The following is a 20266-nucleotide window of genomic DNA, read 5'->3' on the forward strand; positions in this document are numbered from 1 at the left end:
TAAAACTGGTGTGATAGATAACCAGGATCTTCTGTTCTGATCAAACCCTACTTCCTGTAAAGGGTGCTGCTCAAATGTCCTTTCCTCCCAGAACCCACCCCCCCATCTCCACCCCCAAGCAAAATGAAATGCTTCCTCATCTGTGTTTGCTCATACTGTGTGCATTCTTCTTTACAGCACTTTCCAAGAAAGCTGTCACTGGTACCTATGTGTAGCTATATTCCCATCTCTCTGCCCAGCTGTATCTGGGTATGTTGGTAGAAGGAATTGTGCCTTTTTAAAGGACGACTCCCCATTCCCCATTCCCTCAGCCCCTGGCCATCACCATTCTTTTTGTTACTATGAACTCACTATTCTAAGTACTTCATATAACTGGAATCATGCAATATTTGTCTCTTTGTAATTTGCTTATTTTACTTAGCATAATGTGCCTAAGTTTCATCCATGTTGTATCATGTGTCTGAATTTCCATCCTCGTTAAGGCTGAATATCCCAGTATACGTACATTTCACATTTCGTTTATCAATTCAACCATCAATAGACACTTGGGTTGTTTCCACCTTTTGGCTATTATGAATAATGCTGCTATGAAAAAGGGTGTACAAATATCTCTTCAAGACCCTCCTTTCTTTTTTTTTTTTTTTAAGTTTATTTACTCACCTTGAGATAGCGAGAGGGAGAGCATGAGTGGGGAAGGGGCAGAGAGAGAGAGAGGGAGTGAGAGAATCCCAAGCAAGCTCCATGCTGTCAGCACAGAGCCCATGAACCATGAGATCATGACACGAACCAAAACCAAGAGTCAGCCACACCGGCACCACATGAGACCCTGCTTTCAATTCTTTGGGGTATATACTCAGAAAATGCTGGATCACATCTTTGCCAACACTTTTTATTTTCTGTTGTTCTTTTTTTAATAGTGGCTATCCTGATGGGTGTGGGGTGGTTTCCTTTATAGAGTTCTTGCTAAATGAGTCCAGACCCTGGCATATCAGAATGTTTGTGGAGCGAGTGGATGAGTGGATTTGACCACAAATGGATGAGGTAGTTTCGTTTCCCAGGGTTTGTTTGATGAAGAAGTAGGTCTCCGAGAGGCTAATATCTTTTCTAAGCTCAAGAGCTTGAATTGGGATCGTTTGACTGTAAGACTGCACATTCTCTATACAACAGTGGTTCTCCCCTGAGCCCCAAGAGGCTGGTTTCCACCTGCCAGGCCCAAAGGCCCACCCTCAGTCCTCTTGGGGAGCAGCTCCTGGAGGTGGTGGGGAGAAGCAGCCTCTCCTAGAGTCAGTCATCTCCCCAACCTGGCTCCACTCTGCACAAGGCAAACAGATCCTGGAGAAAGAAACCAGCAGGCTTGCCAAATCCATGGCCCCCCAGCCCACCAGGGATGCTCTGGGGGCCAGGGGAGAGCATGGGCAAGAGCCCCCCACCCTACCCTCCCACCCCAGGGCTCAGTGGGGCAGAGCAGAGCCACATTTCAGGGACACTCCCAAGCTGACTCGAAAGCCCAAATAGGCAGCCTTCCCTGCTCCCGAGAACTCCTGTGGGTGCCTGCAGGCTTTTGCTGGGCTGAGTCACTTCCTCACCTTAATTCTCCCTAATACCTTCCCTTTCTCTGCAGCTTTACTCCCGGCACCACTGTCTGAGTGTGGAATGTCTGGTGAAGCTATGCAGGTGGGTCGGCTGAGCAGTGTGCCCAGATATTGTAGACATGACCATGACGGGAGTTAGAACATGCGGGGGTTGGGGTGGGGGGCAAAAGTAAAGCCAGGTTCGTCTGCTGGCTCTGAAGCACATCCTGATCCCCACAGCCGGTCTGATCTCTGCAAGCCTGAGCACAGGTCAACACCTCCAGGCAGTCTTGAGGGGCAGGAGCAGGGCTGGAGGGTGGAGCGAAGGATGGAGAGGAGCGGAGGAAAGGGTGGGGAGCCATGGCTGCTTCGCCTTGCATCCCGTGCCACATTCTCTAGAGAACAGGGCTGCATCCTGAAGGTCAAGTTCAAAGATTACGTTCTGTGTACCAGCTTCCTGGGTGCGTCTAAGGACGCCTCACTTTTACCCTGAGTCCATATCTGGAAGCACCACTGTTCCTTTTATGTGCAGGTACTCTTTCCGTCCCTGTCTACCACTAGAGTTTTCTTTTAGGATCCTAGATTCTTCATTTATATCTTAGCATTGCTTCCTGGGCCGGCCTGCCTGAGCTTGTATATTCCAAGATAGAAATCAGGGCAAGGTTTTAATTTCTAGTAACGTTATTCATTCACACAGCTCAAAGAGTCAAAGGGTGGCGCAAGACTTAGGAAAAAGAGCCTTCTCCCTCGTCGGCGAAGCCACCTTCAATTTCTATGGCTCGTTCTTACTCCCAACAACCCACTCACTCTTTTGGCCCCCATCCTTCCAGTGTCGCCATATGCTAATCTGGTTAGAACAGCAGTAGGTGTTGACGGTACTGGTACTAGATAAACGCTATTCCCATGCGTTTATACCACGAGCTATGGATAGACTGTGATTACTTCCCATTTCATGCACAAGTTTTTCATTTTTTCCTGGAGGGAATAATTATCCACCCTGCCCCCTCATTTGCTTCATTTTCTTTGTACTCAATGCCAAACTCTATCAGTTGTTGAAATCTCCCCTCACTAAATTCAGATGATAGTCTACCAGTTAATTTCCATTTTTTTTTTTTTCTTTAAAGTTTGCTTTTATTTTGAGAAAGATACCTAGAGCAAGCAGGGGAGGGGCAGAGAGAGGGGGAGGGAGAGAATCCCAGGCAGGCTCCTCACTGTCAGTGCAGAGCCCCATGTGGGCTCAAACTCACAAACCGTGAGATCATGACTTGAGCCAAAATGAAGAGTCGGACGCTTAACTGACTGAGCCACCCAGGCGCACCCCCCCCCCCCCACACCCAGTTGAATTTCCTTCATGAAATCTCTCCTGGAGTTTTCTGACCTAACCTGAGTTGGGCTGTTTGCCCTCTAGGCCTGTTACACTGCTTTCCTCCTGTAGTCAGGCTGCCTGCAGAAGTATCCTCTGGGATTCTCTCTACACTTCTCTCCTGGGTCAGATTCCTAGTTTCCTTGGTCTGTCTCTATTTTTTTTTTTTTTTAAAGCAATCTCTAGGCCCAATGTGGGGCTTGAACTCACAACCTCAAGATCAAGAGCTGCATGCTTTGCTGACTAAGCCAGCTGGGCTCCCCTCAGTTGTCTTTTTCTTGGTTTATTGACTTATTCTGGTGAAACATATCCTCCAGCAGCATTTCTAACTAAGTACATGAGACCAATTTTTTTTTTAATTTATTTATTTTGAGAGAGGGAAAAGAAGGAGAGAGAGCACAAGCAGGGAGGGGGAGAGGGAGAGAGGGAGAGGATCCCAAGCAGGCTTTGCCCTGTCAGGAAAGAAAAAAAAAACTTTTTTGATCTTTAAAATTTTTTTTTCAAGTTTATTTATTTATTTTGAGACAGAGAGAGGGAGAGAGTATGAACTGGGGAGAGGCAGAGAGAGAGAGAGAGAGAGAGAGAGAGAGAGAGTCTCAAGCAGGCTCTACAAGGTCAGTGCGGGGCTTGAACTCACAAATCATGAGATCATGACCTGAGCCGAAACCAAGAGTCAGATGCTTAACGGACTGAGCCACGCAGGAGCCCCAGAAGCTTTTTTGATCTTAAATGACTGAAAATGCCTTTTTCTACTTTCAAATTTGATTGATAACTTGGTTGGGTATGAAATTTTAAGTTGGGGATAACTTACGTTCAGAATTTTGAGAACATTCCTTACATGTCTTCTGACTTGTGGTGCTTCTTTTGAGACATTCAAGTCATTCTTCTTTCTTTTTTAAAACAAAATTTAATGTTTATTTATTTTATTTTATTTATTATTTATTTTTTAATTTTTTTTCAACGTTTATTTTTTTGGGGAGAGAGAGAGAGAGACAGAGCATGAACGGGGGAGGGGCAGAGAGAGAGGGAGACACAGAATCGGAAACAGGCTCCAGGCTCCGAGCCATCAGCCCAGAGCCCGACACGGGGCTCGAACTCACGGACCGCGAGATCGTGACCTGGCTGAAGTCGGACGCTTAACCGACTGCGCCACCCAGGCGCCCCAATGTTTATTTTTGAGAGAGGGAGAGAAACAGTGTGAGAGGAGGGGCAGGGAGAGAAGGAGACAAAGAATCCGAAGCAGGCTCCAGGCTCTGAGTGGTCAGTACAGAACCTGATGTGGGGCTCGAACTCAAGAACCATGAGATCATGACCCGAGCTGAAGTCAGACACTTAACAGACTGAGTCACTCAGGTTCCCCAAGCCATTCTTAAATCTGACCGGTTCCTCTATCCCTTTGGAAATTTGTAGAACCTTCTTTTTGTCTTCTGTGTTCTGGATTATGATGATTTTTCTTGATGTGGTTCTGTTTTCATCCATTGTGTCAGGTATTTGGTAGGTCCTTTTATTTTTCACTTATTTGTTATTTATTTTTATTTTTTAAAGATTTTATTTTGGGGGCACTTCAGTGGCTAAGTCGTTGAGCCTCCAACTTCAACTCTTCGGCTCAGGTCATGATCCCAGGGTTGTGGGATTTAGCCCCATATCCAGTTCCACACTGAGTATGAAACCTGCTTAAGATTCTCTCTCTCTCTCTCCCCCCCGCCCCATCACTCTCTCCAGCTTGTGCTCTAAAAACACAAACAAACAAAACAAAACTTATTTTAAGTAACACCCAACGTGGGACTTGAATCCAACAACCCCAAGATCGAGAGTCACATGTTCTACTGACTGAGCTGGCCGGGTGCTCCTTTGTGGGTCCCCCCCTTTTTCTTAAATGTTTATTTTTGACAGAGACAGAGAGTGGGGGAGGGGCTGAGAGAGGGGACCGAGGGTCTGAAGGAGGCTCTGAGCTGTCAGCAGATAGCCGGATGCACAGCTCACACTCATGAACTGTGAGATCATGAGCTGGACCAAAGTTGGGTGTTTAACCTACTGAGGCACCCAGGCACCCCTGTATGTCCTTCAATTTGGAGAAAACTGTTTCAAGTAATTTTTTTTTAGTGTTTATTTTTGAGAGAGAGAGCATGAGCAGGTGAGGGCAGAGAGAGAGGGAGACAGAAGATCCAAAGTGGCCTCTGCACTGTCAGCAGTGAGCCTGATGCAGGGCTCAAACTCACGAGCTGTGAGATCATGACCTGAGCCAAAGTGTCAGCGTGCTTAATCCCACACTTTAGGTACAGAACCCCACGCCTGGTTTAGCCCAATATCTCCTAATCTGAGACCCTCTGGTTTACTTTCTCCTGAAAATAAACTTTTAGTGTTACACAGTAGTTTAGATGGTAGAATAGGAGTGGGTATTTGGGGCGTCTAGTCTCTTCTTAAATTCTCAAACAATTCTCTTGTTCTTAGCCTGAACCTCACTGCTAATTCTTGCGCCACTGATTCCTGAGCCTTTTGGAGATTCCACATAGTAAACCTAGCTGCCTTTCGCTTCTCCCCCTGCCTGCGATTTAGGATTCAGCCTTCACGGACCTGCTGAATTCGTTGCCACTCATTAGTTTTCCAGCTTCCAAAATTGAGTTGTGTTGCCGGCTCCAGGCTCCATTCCCTTCCTAACGCCTGGCCCTTTCTACACGTTCATGGTCCTTGTAGGGTCTCAGCCGAAAGACCGCTTAGGTCTTTGCCAAGGTCTGTCTACTGTGGCTGGGGCCAGACTCCAGCTGTCCCGGTGCTGGGCAGCTAGAAATCTCCACTCAGCTGTCCAGCTGCAGAGGCTGATTCTCTGCTCTGTTCCCGAGTCTGGCGCTCTGGGTGGGTTGGTTTAGGGGTCAGCCAAGCTTCAAGGGGGATTCTGAAATAATCAACTCTACTGATTTAAAACACAAGATATTGATTTACTTACAAGAACATTCGCTCGTTTAAGAGTACAATCTTGACAAATGTAAACAGCTGTATGACCTTCATCACAACCAAAATATAGAATATTCCCATCACCTCAGAAAGCTTCCTATGCCCCCAAGGGGGATTGTAATGTAAATTTTGGGGGGAGAGTCTCCTTTTCTGTATCTCCTCACCATACCCCTTGCCTTGGCAGCCTTGCACGCTGATCTGCTTTCCCAACCAAACGAGACGGCCATTGTCTCCTTGGACACTATTTTCCACAGTTTAGAAAATGTCCTCAGGGCGCCTGGGTGGCTCAGTCCGTTAAGCATCCAACTTTGGCTCAGGTCAGGATCTCTTGGTCCGTGAGTTCAAGCCCCACGTTGGGCTCTGTGCTGACAGCTCAGAGCCTGGAGCCTGCTTTGGATTCTGTGTCTCCCTCTCTCTCTGCCCCTCCCCTGCTCATGCTCTGTCTCTGTCTTTCTCAAAACTAAATAAACATTGAAAGAATGAAAAAGAAAAAAAGAAAATATCCGCAAGGTGACCACTGAGGCAAACTTTCTCTTAACAAGCACAGCCTCACACTCGGTGTCTCATGTGGGCAGAGAGTTGTTTCGTATACTTGGTCCAGCTTCTACAGTTGCTTACACCAGGGGCAGGAAAGGATACATGTGATTCCAACTATTCCATCATACCTGGAAACAGAAGTTTATAATATCTTTTTTTTTTTAAGTTTATTTATTTATTTTTGGGAGAGAAAAAGAAAGTAGGAGAGACAGAGAAAGAGGGAGAGAGAGAATCCCAAGCAGGCTCTGCACTGTCAGTACAGAGCCCGACGTGGGCCTGGAACTCACCAACCATGAGATCGTGACCCTAACTGAAATCAAGAGTTGAATGCTCTGGGGCGCCTGGGTGGCTCAGTCGGTGAAGCGTCCGACTTCGGCTCAGGTCATGATCTCGCGGTCTGTGAGTTCAAGCCCCGCGTCGGGCTCTGTGCTGATGGCTCAGAGCCTGGAGCCTGTTTCCGATTCTGTGTCTCCCTTTCTCTCTGCCCCTCCCCCGTTCATGCTCTCTCTCTCTCTCTCTCTCTGTCTCAAAAATAAATAAGCGTTAAAAAAAAAAAAGAGTTGAATGCTCAACCAGACTGAACCACCCAGGTGCCCCCCAAATATTTATTTTATTTTATTATTTAAAAATTTTTTTTTCAACGTTTATTTATTTTTGAGAGAGACAGAGTGTGAGTGGGAAAGGGGCAGACAGAGAGAGGGAGACACAGAATCCAAAGCAGGCTCCAGGCTCTGAGCACAGAGCCTGACGTGGGGCTCGAACTCACAAGCAGGGAGATCATGACCTGAGCTGAAGTTGGGCACTCAACTGACTGAGCCACCCGGGCGCCACCCCCCTGGCAAAAATATTTTTTTAAATACACATTCTATACATTTCTTCCTGGCTAAATAAGAGAACATGAAGAAAACACCCCGGCAAAAGCTTCCTTACATCAATCAGGTGGGGAGTGGTTGTGTTTGGAGCCTTCCCGGACCTTGAAGAGCATCCAGAGATCCTGACAGAGCAGATCTAGCCGGAGGCTCCGGGGTCACACTCTGCTACGTGCTCTCTGGGTGGCCTCTGGCCACTCCAGGGGAGGCAGGTGTTGTGACTGGTCAACCACGTAGAAAGCCTGGTGACTTTAGAGTCAGATGGAACTGGGTTTGTTTTCTGGTTCCAACATTTATGTCTGCCCTGGAAAAGTGAAAGAACCACTCTGGGCCTCAGTTTTTTCACTTACAAAACAGGAACAAGCATACCTGTTACAGGATCATTTGAAGAGTTAATGCCAACATTTGACATGTTCACCGGGGTTCTTGCTGCATAACCCTATCAGCAAAACCCGATAAACAGCGGCTGTTGATTGCTACTCTTATGGACACAAAGTACTTGGTGTTTCTCATCTTCTGGACGGCCCAGCATCTAAATCTCTCCTTCCTCCATCAAGTGAAGGCATTTCCTTGTCTCCTGTTCCCCAGGACAGGAATGACAGACCCTTACTACCCCTGTCGTTGGTCCTTGGTGGCCAGTGTGGTCAACCGGTTGCCCTGCAAGGGGAGAATGGAGAGTCTTAGCAGTAGGGCCAAGGCGGCACCAGGCCCCCCAGCAAGGCGCCCGGGCCCTCACCAGACCATGCAGGGGTGCGGCCCCGTTGGTTCTCTGCTGCTGTTTGCCCTTGCCTTTTGCTTATCTCCTCATCGTGAATCCCTGCACTGCCTTCCCCGCCTTTGTGACGACTCTGTGGGCTGCCTGATACGTTTCCAAAAACAAACACAACAAAACTTTTCCACATCGTGAGCTGGATTTGGTTTCTATTTCTTGTCACTAGGAATTCTGACTGAGACACCTGACGTCCAAGACTAGCGACTTCTCAAAAACAGGGCAATGACGTTTGAGGTGCCAGGGGGACCAGGAAGCACTTGTGTTTCTGGTTGTTCTAGGAGCATCGACAGCAGACCACTTGTGAAAGATGAAAACCACCAGTCAACAACAAGTTGAACCTCAGGAGAAAACAGACAAGTGCAAATTAGAGAGAGAGCATTTTCTCCTGTCACATTAGCATGAATCTATGTGCGTGCGATTAACTTAAAATAGCTCATACTAATACAACACTGTAGGTTAACTATATTGGAATACAAATAAAAAGGAAAGAAAATAAAACATAAAATCGCTGGTGTGAGCAGGAAACCTCACATTCCAGGCACCTCACGGACAGAGAGCTCGGCCTCTGCGGGCTCTGAGGGGTCCAAACAAATGTTACCACCTGCCTAGTGGAGAAGCACTTTATTTACTTACTTACTTACTTATTATTTATTTTTCCCTTCTTCGGTTTAAAATTATTTTAATAATTTATTGTCATGTTAGCTAACATACAGGGTATACAGTGTGGTCTTGGCTTTGGGAGTAGATTCCCATGGTTCATTGTATATACAACACCCGGTGCTCATCCCAAAAAGTGCCCTCCTCAATGCCCATCACCCATTTTTCCTGCCCCCACCCCCCACCTCCCCATCAACCTTCAGTTTGTTCTCTGTATTTAAGAGTCTCTTATGGTTTGCCTCCCTCCCTCTCTGTTGGTAACTTATTTTTTCCTTCCCTTCCTCTATGGTCGAGAAGGATTTTAAAGATCGCTCCCCACTGCCCTGAGCAGTTTTCCTAAAGGACGAGGGTCATTACTCTCCTGTGTATGGATTTGTTAGCAAATGACTTGGCTGTGCCTTTAAAACGAAATTGTGGTAAAATATACATTACATAAAATCTATCACTTAAACTATTTTTAAGTGTATACTTCGGTGGCATTCAGTCCATCCACGTTGTTGTGTGGCCATCAACACCATCCATCTCCGAAACTTTTTCATCCTGGAAAAACTGAAACTCAGTGTCCATTAAACAACAATTCCCCATTTCCCCCTCCCTTCAACCCCTGGCAGCCACCGTTCTACTTCTGTGTCTGTGGATTTGACTCTTCTAGGCACCTAATATAAGTAGAATTATACAGGATCTGTCTTTTGGTGACGGACTTATTTCACTTGGTGTAATGTCCTCAAGGCTCATCTAGGTTGTAGCGTGCGTCAGAATTTCCTTCCTTTTTAAGGCTGAATAATATTCCATTGTGTTCATAGTGCACATTTTGTTTATTCATCTGTCAACAGGCACTTGGGTTGCTTCCACATTTTGGCTCTTGTGAATAATGCTGCTATGAATGTGGGTGTGCAAATATGTGTTCATTTGTAGACTGGGCGTCAGCTCAGTTCACTTTCCTTTGAGATTTAAATGACATCGGCTAGGGGTGCCTGGGGGGTTCAGTCGGTTAAGCGTCCGACTTCGGCTCAGGTCATGAACTCGCGGTTTGGGAGTTTGAGCCCCGTGTGGGGCTCTGTGCTGACAGTTCGGAGCCTGGAGCCTGCTTCGGATTCTGTGTCTCCCTCTCTCTCTGCCCCTCCCCCACTCACGCTCTGTCTCTCTCTCAAAAATAAATAAACATTAAAAATTTTCAAAAAATTAAATGACATCGGCTTAAGTACACCCATGGCCCCTTATCCCCCAAAAGCAAAATAGAATGGAACCCTTCCTTGGGGCGCCTGGGGGGCTCAGTCCGACTTCGGCTCAGGTCATGATCTCACAGTTGGTGAGTTCGAGCCCATGTGCATCGGGCCCTGTGCTGACAGCTTGGAGCCTGGAATCCTGCTTCAGATTCTGTGTCTCCCTCTCTCTCTGCCCCTCCCCTGCTCACACTCTGTTTCTCTCTCTCTCAAAAATAAATAAAAACATTAAAAAAAAAATTTAAGAATGGAACCCTTCTTTGATACCGTCACGGTATCTAGGAACCCTGTCCTGCCTTCTGGGACCATGATGACACTATTTCTGGCGTGCTAGGTGCTGTTCTAGGTACTCCACAACTCTTAACCCTACCAGTCCTGGTAGTAGCACCATATGGTGGCTGAGGGCCACTGCTGACCCACCGGGGCCTTTTTATGTATTAGGAACCGATGCCCTTTTTTCCTGGCACACCCATAGCTTGAAAAGCAGAGCAGGAGCTGGACTGGAGTGCCCACTCGGGCCCTTGGCACAGCCTTCTTTTGTAAGCCACAGTGGATTATAAACACAACACCGGTCTGTGAGGATCCTGAGCCCGGCCCAGCTGGTAACCTGGGTTTGTGGAGGAGCACAGGGAGACACAGAGGTGGAGGACTTTGAGGTCACGGGGGGCCAAGGCAGACTTAGAGCAGAACGAGGCCTGCTTTAAAACATAGACCTCATTTTTATTTAGGTATGGTGAGGCCAACAGATAGGGGGATAATTGTCCTAGGAAAGGTAGTGTGTGTGCCCAGCATGGTGACTGTAGCTAACAATAATTGCTAAGAGAGTAGATTTTAAAAGTTTTCATCACAAGTGAAAAAAAGGTTTTTTTTAAATTTTTTTTTCAACATTTTATTTATTTTTGGGATAGAGAGAGACAGAGCATGAACGGGGGAGGGGCAGAGAGAGAGGGAGACACAGAATCGGAAACAGGCTCCAGGCTCTGAGTCATCAGCCCAGAGCCCAACGCGGGGCTCAAACTCACGGACCGCGAGATCGTGACCTGGCTGAAGTCGGACGCTTAACCGACTGCGCCACCCAGGCGCCCCGAAAAAAAGTTTTATAATTATGCATGGTGACAGATGTTAGCTAGACTTACTGTGGTGATCATTTTCTTTTTTTTTTTTTTTAATGTTTATTTATTTTTGAGACAGAGAGAGACAGAGCATGAACGAGGGAGGGTCAGAAAGAGAGGGAGACATAGAATCGGAAGCAGGCTCCAGGCTCCGAGCCATCAGCCCAGAGCCCGATGCGGGGCTCGAACTCATGGACCGTGAGATCGTGACCTGAGCCGAAGTCGGACGCTTAACCAACTGAGCCACCCAGGCGCCCCATGTGGTGATCATTTTCCACGTACACAAATATTGAATCATTATGTTGTGCACCTGAAACGAATGTAATGGCATATGTCAATTATTCCTCAGTAAAAAGAAAAGAGAGTATGTTACTCACAGTTCCCAAGAGGAGGGGACGTGCCATACAGGGGCACACTGGGAAGCACCAGAAGGCAGGTGGGGAAGGGGAAACATGGCTGAGACCCTTTGTTGTGGTTTCTGCAGGAAGGATGGGCAAGGTGGGGTGAGCACATTCAAGATTGTCTAGTTTGAATAGTGTCAGTGGCTCTGGGACATAGGGCTGTCCCTCGTTGTCTGGCACCTGGCCCTGGGGTGATTAGGGCAGGGGAATAGTGGCTGAGTGTAACAACAAGGCTATTGGGGTACCTGGCGGGCTCAGTCGATGGGAGTATGTGACTCTGGATCTCAGGGTTGCAAGTTCAAGCCCCATGTTGGGTGTAGAGATTACCTAAAAAAAACACAAAAAACTTATATGTATTAAAAAAAAAAAGGGTGATTGGGATATGGGCTCTAAATCAGTTGGTTTGCATATGAAAAGTGCACTCCCAGGACAATCCTTTATCTCCAGGAATTGGCTAGTCCTGGAAGGGGTAGTCTCTCCAGGGTCAGCAAGGCCCCAGGATATCAAAGCATCAAAATAAAAAGACAGGCTTCCTACAAGGTCAGTGGCTAGGTTCTTAATCACTTTGCCATCCCTACTTAATACTTTCTCTGGTCAGTGGCTTTCAAACTTTTACTTTTCTTTCCTTTTGACAGTGGACCCCTTTCTCTAAATGAAATCTTGAGGTTGCCCCATTTGTTAAAGAATGATGGTCTGGCTGAGGGCCGTGGGGAGGAGGGCACGATCTGAAGCCCCCAGCACATGGCGCCCACTCATTTCAGAAACAGCCTGAGAAGCCCTACTGGCCCTCCTAAAGAGAACGGGTGCGAGGAGGCTCGCCGGGAGCCGGGACCCCAAAGCAGCCACTAGTGGTTGTGCGACCTTGGGTTAGTACTTTCCCTCTCACTCTCTTGTTTAAACAGCTTTATTGAGATATTATCCACGTAGCATACAATGTACCCACTTAAAGTATACAATTTAGTGACTTTTAGAATACTCCGAAAGTCGTGCACCTATCATCACAGTCAATTTGAGAACATTTTCACCACCCCGGAAGAAACCCCACACCCATTAGCAGTCACCACCCAATCTTCCCCGCCACCCCCCCCTTCCCCTGCCCCGAGCAGGCGCTAACTTACTTTCTGTCTTGAGAGATACCCCTGTTTCATGTAAGTGCCATCACATATATGGTATGTGGTTCTGTGTAGTGCTTTGCGAGTGGCTTCTTTCCCTTAGCATGACCTTCTCAAGGATCACCCGCATTGTAGCGTAGGTCAATATTTTGATCCCTTTTTATGGCCAAATAACATTCCATTTGTGGATGTGCCACATTTTGTTTATCCACTCATCCACTGATGGACATTTGGGTCCTTTCCACTTTTTGACTATTTTGTAGAATGGCACCGTGAACATTCATGTCCCTGTTTTTGCATTAACCCATGTTTTGAACCCTCTTGGGGATACACCCTAGGTGCAGAATTGCTGAGCCATGTGATGCCTATGTTTAACCCTTTGAGCAACTGCCAGACTGTTTTCTAGAATTTTTTTCATGGACTGAATGTTTGCGTCCATCCCCCCACTAAATTAATGGTTGAAGCCATCACCCCCAATGTGATGCTATTAGGAGGTGAGGTTTTGGGGAGGTAATTACATTTAGATGAGGCCATGAGGGTGGAGCTCCATGATGGGATTCGAGCCCTTATAGGAAGAAAAGAGACACCCGAGCTTCTCCCTCCACCATGTGAGGATACCTCAAGCAGGTGGCTGTCTGTACATGGGCCCTCATGAAGAACTGAATATAGTGGCACTTTGATCTTGGACTTCTCAGTGTCCAGAACTGTGAGAAAGAGGTGTGTGTTGTTTATTTTGTTGTTATTATTTTTAAATGTTTATTTGTTTTTGAGAGAGAGAGTGCGAAGCAGGCTGCAGGCTCCAGGCTCCTGGCTGTCAGCACAGAGCCCGATGCAGGGCTCGAACTCACAAGCCATGAGATCATGACCTGAGCCGAAGTCAGACATTTAACTGACCGAGCCACCCAGGTGCCCCATAAGTGTCTGTTGTTTAAACTACCCAGTCAATGGGATTTTGTTATAGCAGCCTGAGCTGAGACACAGCTGAACCATTTGATAGCCATTTGTGTATGTAGGTTCCAATCTCCCCACTAGTAGCGTATGAAGGTTCTAATTTCTCAACATCTTTCCAGACACTTGTCCTGGTTCATCTTTTGTTTTGTTTTGTTTTGTTTTGTTTTGTTTCCATGATAACCACCCTAATGGGTGCGTGGAGATAGGTCACGGTTTGGGTTTGTATTTGCCTGGTGGGTCACCTTCCCTCTCTTGGGCCACACCCTCCTCCTCTGCTAAGAGGGAATATAGAGCTTCTTCAAAGGTCCCTCTGGCTTGGCTCTGAGTGAAGTGTTTCCTTTGGAACCCTGAAAATGCACTGCTGTGGATGGGGACTGGAGAGTGGCTGAGGGAAAGGGGGAGGAAGAGAAGGACTCTGGTGATCGTTCTCAGAAACCCTTCCAAAGAGCCCCCAGTCACACGATGCCAGCGCTATAGCAGGACTTTAGCTTTCACCCAGTCCCCACCGCCCAACTGTTGCAGGGGAAGACACTGAGGTCCAGGGGCGTGACAGTCACCTAACAGTGCTCAGCGGGCCAGAGGCAGATCAGAGAACTCAGACATGCTGGGGGTGCTGGAGAGCTCTGGGTTTAATTCCCACTGATCTGTGTGATGGTGGGCTGCTTTCTGAACCCCAGTTTGCCCATCTGTGTTGTGGGATTGATACCTAACCTTATGGAGTTGTTTTGAGGGTATAAATATTGAATGTAGTAAATGCTCTGTAAATAACTTATTTAATTTTAGTTTTGGAATATTTAATATTTACATACCTGACAAAACAAAGTCCGACAGTACACAAAGGAGCACACGTGACGAATAAGTCTCTCTCCCTCACCCCCTTCTTTGGGGCCACCAAAGTTTCTAGTTTCCCGACTTTCCCGTCAGATGGATTCTGTGCATACGGTAGTTCTTTATCACACGGGACCCTAGACTTGGTGGAGATCATTAACTTGCCTGCCTTCCCAGGCTGGTCTTTCCCACCCTGCCCTTTCACCCCCTCCTCCTGCCAGTACACAGAACCGTGGGGCTCCCTCATGTGCCCAGCTCCCCCTTCTCAAGCCCCATCCACCTGGTAATGATTTCCTAGAGAGTCTCCCAGGGGTCTCCATGGGGACGTTTCCTGCTCCAATCTCCATGGCAACTCTTCAGGTTGCCATGGTGACACTTAAGTGATTATTTGGAGACCCTTAAATAAATCACCCATGGTGGTATATGCTGGAAGTGTTTGGCTCCGACTCTTCTGTTTGGGGCCAGGGTTGGGGCCCAGGCCTGCAGACAGGAATGGGAGGCGGGGAGGTGCTCATCAGCCACTTGCCCCGGTTCCAGCGCGCTGCGAGGGGCCCGCCCTGGGCAAAGGTGGAATTGAGCCTTTGGTGGGGGAAAAGTGGGAGACGACAGTCCTTGGACAGAGACCCTGCAGCGAGGACACCCTTAACGGGCCTGTGGGCTCGGGGCTCCGGGCAGCTTCGAGGAAGCTGCAAAGTGAGCAGAGATAGAAATCCAGGCTGCTGGGCTCCAAGGGCCTCACTCCTTGATGCTGAATACTAAGAGGGAATTCAAGACTGAATCCACTTCATTTATTCCACCCACTACGTGCCAGGCACCATGCTAAGCCCGGAGGACACAGTGGGCGATTAAAACAAAAGGAACTACCCATCCTCGTGGAGCCTGCATTCCACTGGGGGGAGACACAATTAGCAAAATAATTAAAATACGCAGGCCAGATGGTGGTTTGTGGACTGGGAAACTGGGAGGGAGGGAAAGCAGGTGAGGCGGCCAACCCAGGCAGGGTGGGTCTTGGCTTGCTCAGACCAAGACCATTTCTGCCGGACCCGTGGAGTTCTTGGCCCCTCTGTAAATTCACACGGAGCCTGAGCGCTGTCTTACTGAAGGCTGAATACATTGCTTGCCTTGAGCACCTGGGAGACTGGTGTAGTCTAGCCGGGAGTCTGGTCAAGTTTACTTCTCATGCCAGCCTCAGGTGGTTACGATATGCTCCCCGACCTGTATGGGGTGAATTGGTCAGGCCTGTTGTTTGGTGTTGAAGTGACTGCAGGGGACAGGGGCATGATTCTCCTCACCCCTGGCTTCCCTTGGAGGCAATCCCTCCTCCAGGAAAGGAGTATGGAAGTACAGGCCCCAGGTGCACTGTGAACACGGAGCAAACTCTGTGCCAAAAAGCTTCTGACGGAGGCTGTGGGATTCGGTCTTTCTCCGCGAGGCTCCCTCTGCCTTTTCAGAGTGTGGATCGTCCACCTTCTAATAGGACTTGGGTTTGGGGCCAGGTGAAGAGGCCACAGAAAATGCCTTCTGGACACTTCCAAACCCCAAGAGATAGACGTTCACCAGAAAGCTCCTTGGACAGTGACTGGGGGGAGCCGAGTGGCTAGCCTCAGAAGGCACAGAAGTCGGTGGAAACTCCCTGGGCCTGGGCTCAGCTCAGATACTGGTTAGAAGTTTCTGGAGAGGACGTCACTGGCTTCCTGCTGGTGGCCCTTGGCCCTTGAACGGGCCAGGCTCCCCTTCCCCAGGGCCTCCCTGTGCACCAGTCCCTCTTCCGGGAGCCGTCGCCCTTGCTCTTCTCATCCTTCAGGTGGCCCCTGCTCTGAGGCCCGCTCAGACCACCGGCTCTACATTCTTCTTCATTACTGTAGCTCTTCCCTGGCTCAGCACAGCACATGATTGCGTACCATTTACGGTCTCTCTTCTTCCACTAACCCATGCTTTCCAGTCTTAATACGATAGCCACCAGCCACATGTGGCTATTGCACACATGGAACTTGGGATGTGCTGTTAAGTATAAAACATACAGTGGATTATGGGGCACCTGGGTGGCTCAGTCGGTTAAGTGTCCGATTCCCCCTCAGGTCATGATCTCACAGTTCGTGGGTTCGAGCCCCACATCAGGCTCTGTGCTGATAGCTCAGAGCCTGGAGCCTGCTTTGGATCCTCTGTCTCCCTTTTCCTCTGCCCCTCCCCTGCTCTCTCTCTCAAAAATAAATAAACATTAAAAAAAAAATACACTGGATTTTGAAAACTTAGCATGAAGAGAGTAAAATATCTCATAAATTTTAAATTGATTACGTAAATAAAAATATTTATTTTGGATGTGTTGAGTTAAATAAAATATATCGTTGACATTAAGCTTACCATTTTAAAAAAATGTATGGATGCTAGAAAATTTAAGGTTACATTTGTTTCTGCTGGAGAGTGCTGTGACTGGATTAAGTCAACAAGGTAAGGGGCCATGGAAATTTTGCCCACATTCTCCACCCAGCACCTGGTAGCAGGCGAGCAATCATCAGGGCTACTGAATGAATGTTTGAGTTATATTCTCCAAGAGCCCAGAAACACTTTGAACAGCCTGCTAAGGGAATGTGATCTAATTTCAATATCAGTTTATTAAAAAACAAAACAAAAAAACCAAGCCAAAAAGCCAAAAGAAAAACTGTCAGGTGTAAAATTTGCCAGAAGGGGAAAAGAACAGGGGGAATGGAGGGGTCAGGGTCTCGGTCCGTTTCTTCTGAAGAGGAAGAGGTTCCTTGGTCCCACCTGCCCCAGCAACATTCTGTTCTGAGGGGTTCAGGGGGACTTGTGGACCTTTGTCAATCAAAACAACGAATTAACAACAACAAAACCCTGAAGGTCCTGATACACCAGAAGCAGAGACACGATTGTTGCCCACTTCCTGTTCCTCCGGTTATCTTCGCTAGGCACACGGCCACCCAGAACCCCAGCGGCATTTGCCAGCTTCCCTTGGAGCTAGGTTCGGTTAGTTCTGGCGGAAGGGATGGAAACAGAAACGTCATGCAGCTTTTGGGAACTTTCCTTAAAGGAAGTGCTATGCCTCTCTTTCCCCTTGTCTTCTGGCTAGAATGTCAGGAAATGGAGGGGCCGCCTTGGATCATGAAGGATGAGTTCAGGGCCATAAACCAGAGCTGGTACAAGGGGAGGAGCAGGGCCCGGGTCTGACAGCTTCGTGCAAGTGCCGTTTCAGCCCTGCAACGCCCACTACGGTCTTCTTATGTCAGAAGAGAAAATCGTGGGGGGTTTCTTTCTTAAAGGTTTATTTTTGAGAGAGAGAGAGCATAAGCATCGGGTGGGGTGCAGAGAGAGAGAGGGGAACAGAAGATCCAAAGAAGGCTCCTTGCTGACTGCGCAGAGCCCGCTGCGGGGCTGGAACTCACGGACTGTGAGACCACGACCTGAGCCAAAGTTGGATGCTCAACCGAGCCCCCCAGGCATCCTGAAAATCTTGGAGATTTAAGGCCGTGTCAACTGAAGACATCTTTGTCACCTCATCCCAGTGACCGTGTCCCCCCTGCGTATCTGGTGTGTACTTGCTGTTTGAGTAACTGGGAGCCCACCACTCCACTACTTTCAAAACACCTGAGCACTTTCCAACACGACTTCGTTACCATCAGATATTGATTTAAAAAAATGGCAATACCTTCAGAAAGCACGAAATTAGAAAAGCCCAACAGAACACAGTGTGAAAAATACCTCCATCCTCCGTCATTGCTTCCATTGCCAGAGGCAACTGTTACTGCCGGTTTCTTAACATATTCTTTGCGGAAGGCTTTTAAATGGTAACCTCTCGTTTTGTAATGTTTTTCTACTTTATTTTCGAGAAAGAGCGAGCAGGGAAGGGGCAGAGAGAGGGAGATAGAGGATTAGAAGCTGTCAGTGCAGAGCCCAATGCAGGGCTTGAACTCACGAACCACGAGATCATGACCTGAGCTGAAGTCAGATATGTAAGCAACTGAGCCACCCAGGCACCCCGGTCACCTCCCTTTTAAAGAGAAAAACGTTGCACCTCCTGTGACACCCTATTGTTTAATAAACCCATATAAATAAATGTATCAATATCCACCTCTATAAAGACTCTGAGTTATTTTGGTCTTACTGCCCACAACTCTTAAAATGAGGTCACATTTACTTTATGGCCTAAAGTAAAACGTTCAAGGCCCCAGTCATATGACTGCCTAATGTCAGTCCCCTTCCCTAGCCTTCTCCCTGGTATGATATACTTCCTGGATCTACTGATCAAGTGGACTGTGGGGCAGAAGTTATGACTAGGGAGGCTGGATCCTCAAGGCCACAAAGGACAGCTCCATCTGGGTGAATTAAAAGGATCAGAGTTTGGGTTTTATTTATATTTTTAAAGTTCATCGGGGTGCCTGGGTGGCTCAGTCGGTTAAGCATCCAACTTCGACTCAGGTCATGATCTCGCTGTTTGTGAGTTCAAGCCTCACGTCGGGCTCTGTGCTGACAGCTCGGAGCCTGGAGCCTGCTTCAGATTCTGTGTCTCCCTCCTCCCCTGCTCACGCTTTCTCTCAGAAATAGACAAACGTTTAAAAAAAATTTTTATTTTGAGGGGGAGAGAGTACAAGCAGGGGAGAGACAGAGGGAGAGAGGGAATCTCAAGCAGGCTCCACACTGACAGTGCAGGGCTCGAACTCACGAACCATGAGATCATGACCTGAGCTGAAACCAAGAGTTGGAAGCTTATTTGACTGAGCCATGCAGGTGCCCCATATATATATTTTTTTAACTAAAAAAAAAAAAAAAAAAAAAAAAAATGTTTTAAGGATATATTTTACTTTTAGAGAGACAGAGTGAGGGGAGGAGGGGTGGAGGGAGAGAGAATCTCAAGCAGGCTCCACACTCAGTGTGGAGCCCATCGTGGGGCTCAATCCCACAACCCTGGGATCACAATCCGAGCTGAAATCGAGTCAGACGCTCTACTGACTGAGCCGCCAAGGCACCCTGGGAGTTTGAGTTTTAGTTCTGAATTCTCAGACCATGTTTTTCATAAAAAATACTGATAGTCACCATAACTGTGACCATACTTAATGAGTGTGTCCTTTGTGCCAGCCGCTATATGTGGATCTTACATGCATAATCACACTGAAATTCCACAATGACCCTATGAATTGGGTACCACTAAATAGCACTCCTATCTTATACAATGAGGCAGAGAGGTTAAATCATTAGTTCAAGGGCACCAGGAAGAAAGGGGAAATTGGGATTTGAATTCTGATAGTCTGTTCATGGAACCCAGGCTCTTAACGGCAAGCTGGCTGACCAGATGGTAAGTCCCATGCATGCAGGGATTTTCTCTGAGGCGGGCACACCACCTGGCACAGAGCGGAAGCTGAACAAATCTTCCTGGACTTAAATGTCCACTTAGTAACACTGTACATGGAAGGTGGGGTAAGTATGGGAGCGTCCTCTCCCAGGGGCCACAGGACACCCAGTGAGTGTCCTCCACTCCGTGCCCACCTTCTAGAATCCAAGTCCTAGGGACAGAGGCCAAATCAGCAGGGAAAGACCCTGTAGAGGGGCTGGAACCAGGGGGCTGTGCTGGCTGAGGGAACTTTCTCTTTTTCCCAGTGAGCCTGAGTTGGCGGGCCGGCCACTGGATCCTCAGCTGTGCAGCTGTGACCCTAGACGGTGCTGGACACACTTCTGCAGGCTTGATCCACAACCTCTTTGCCCTCTTCTGCTGAAGAATGAGTTTTAGGTGCATCGGCATCTGATTTGCCTGTTTCGTTTACTGCTGCTCTTCCAGTACCTAGCGCTTCAGCAGGCCCTTATTAGCTGAATGAATTTAAGAGTAAGTTAAGAAAAACTCGAAAAAAAAAAAAAAAAGAAAAAAACCCAAACAGTTAGGCAAGGCACTTGATCTGGCTAGGTGGCACTTC

At 47.8% G+C, this 20266-nt stretch overlaps 1 long non-coding RNA gene across 3 annotated transcripts; it reads right to left on the reverse strand.

The window, feature by feature from the left end:
* Nucleotides 1-3552: 3552 nt before the first annotated feature.
* Nucleotides 3553-16465, reverse strand: LOC109492869. Of its 3 annotated transcripts, none has more exons than XR_006587033.1 (4): nt 9191-9773; nt 8029-8402; nt 7354-7949; nt 3553-3824 (listed from the first exon to the last, which is right to left on the reverse strand). It is a non-coding gene; the product is annotated as an uncharacterized LOC109492869 (long non-coding RNA). The 3 variants fall into 3 exon arrangements; XR_006587032.1 differs by lacking the exons at nt 3553-3824; nt 9191-9773 and adding exons at nt 11703-11784; nt 14330-16465 and having other exon boundaries at nt 7187-7949; XR_002146830.3 differs by lacking the exon at nt 3553-3824 and having other exon boundaries at nt 7187-7949.
* Between the last annotated feature and the right edge of the window lie 3801 nt (nt 16466-20266).

The sequence above is a fragment of the Felis catus genome, chromosome D2, assembly GCF_018350175.1.
Source record: "Felis catus isolate Fca126 chromosome D2, F.catus_Fca126_mat1.0, whole genome shotgun sequence".
NCBI classification, from domain to species: domain Eukaryota; kingdom Metazoa; phylum Chordata; class Mammalia; order Carnivora; family Felidae; genus Felis; species Felis catus.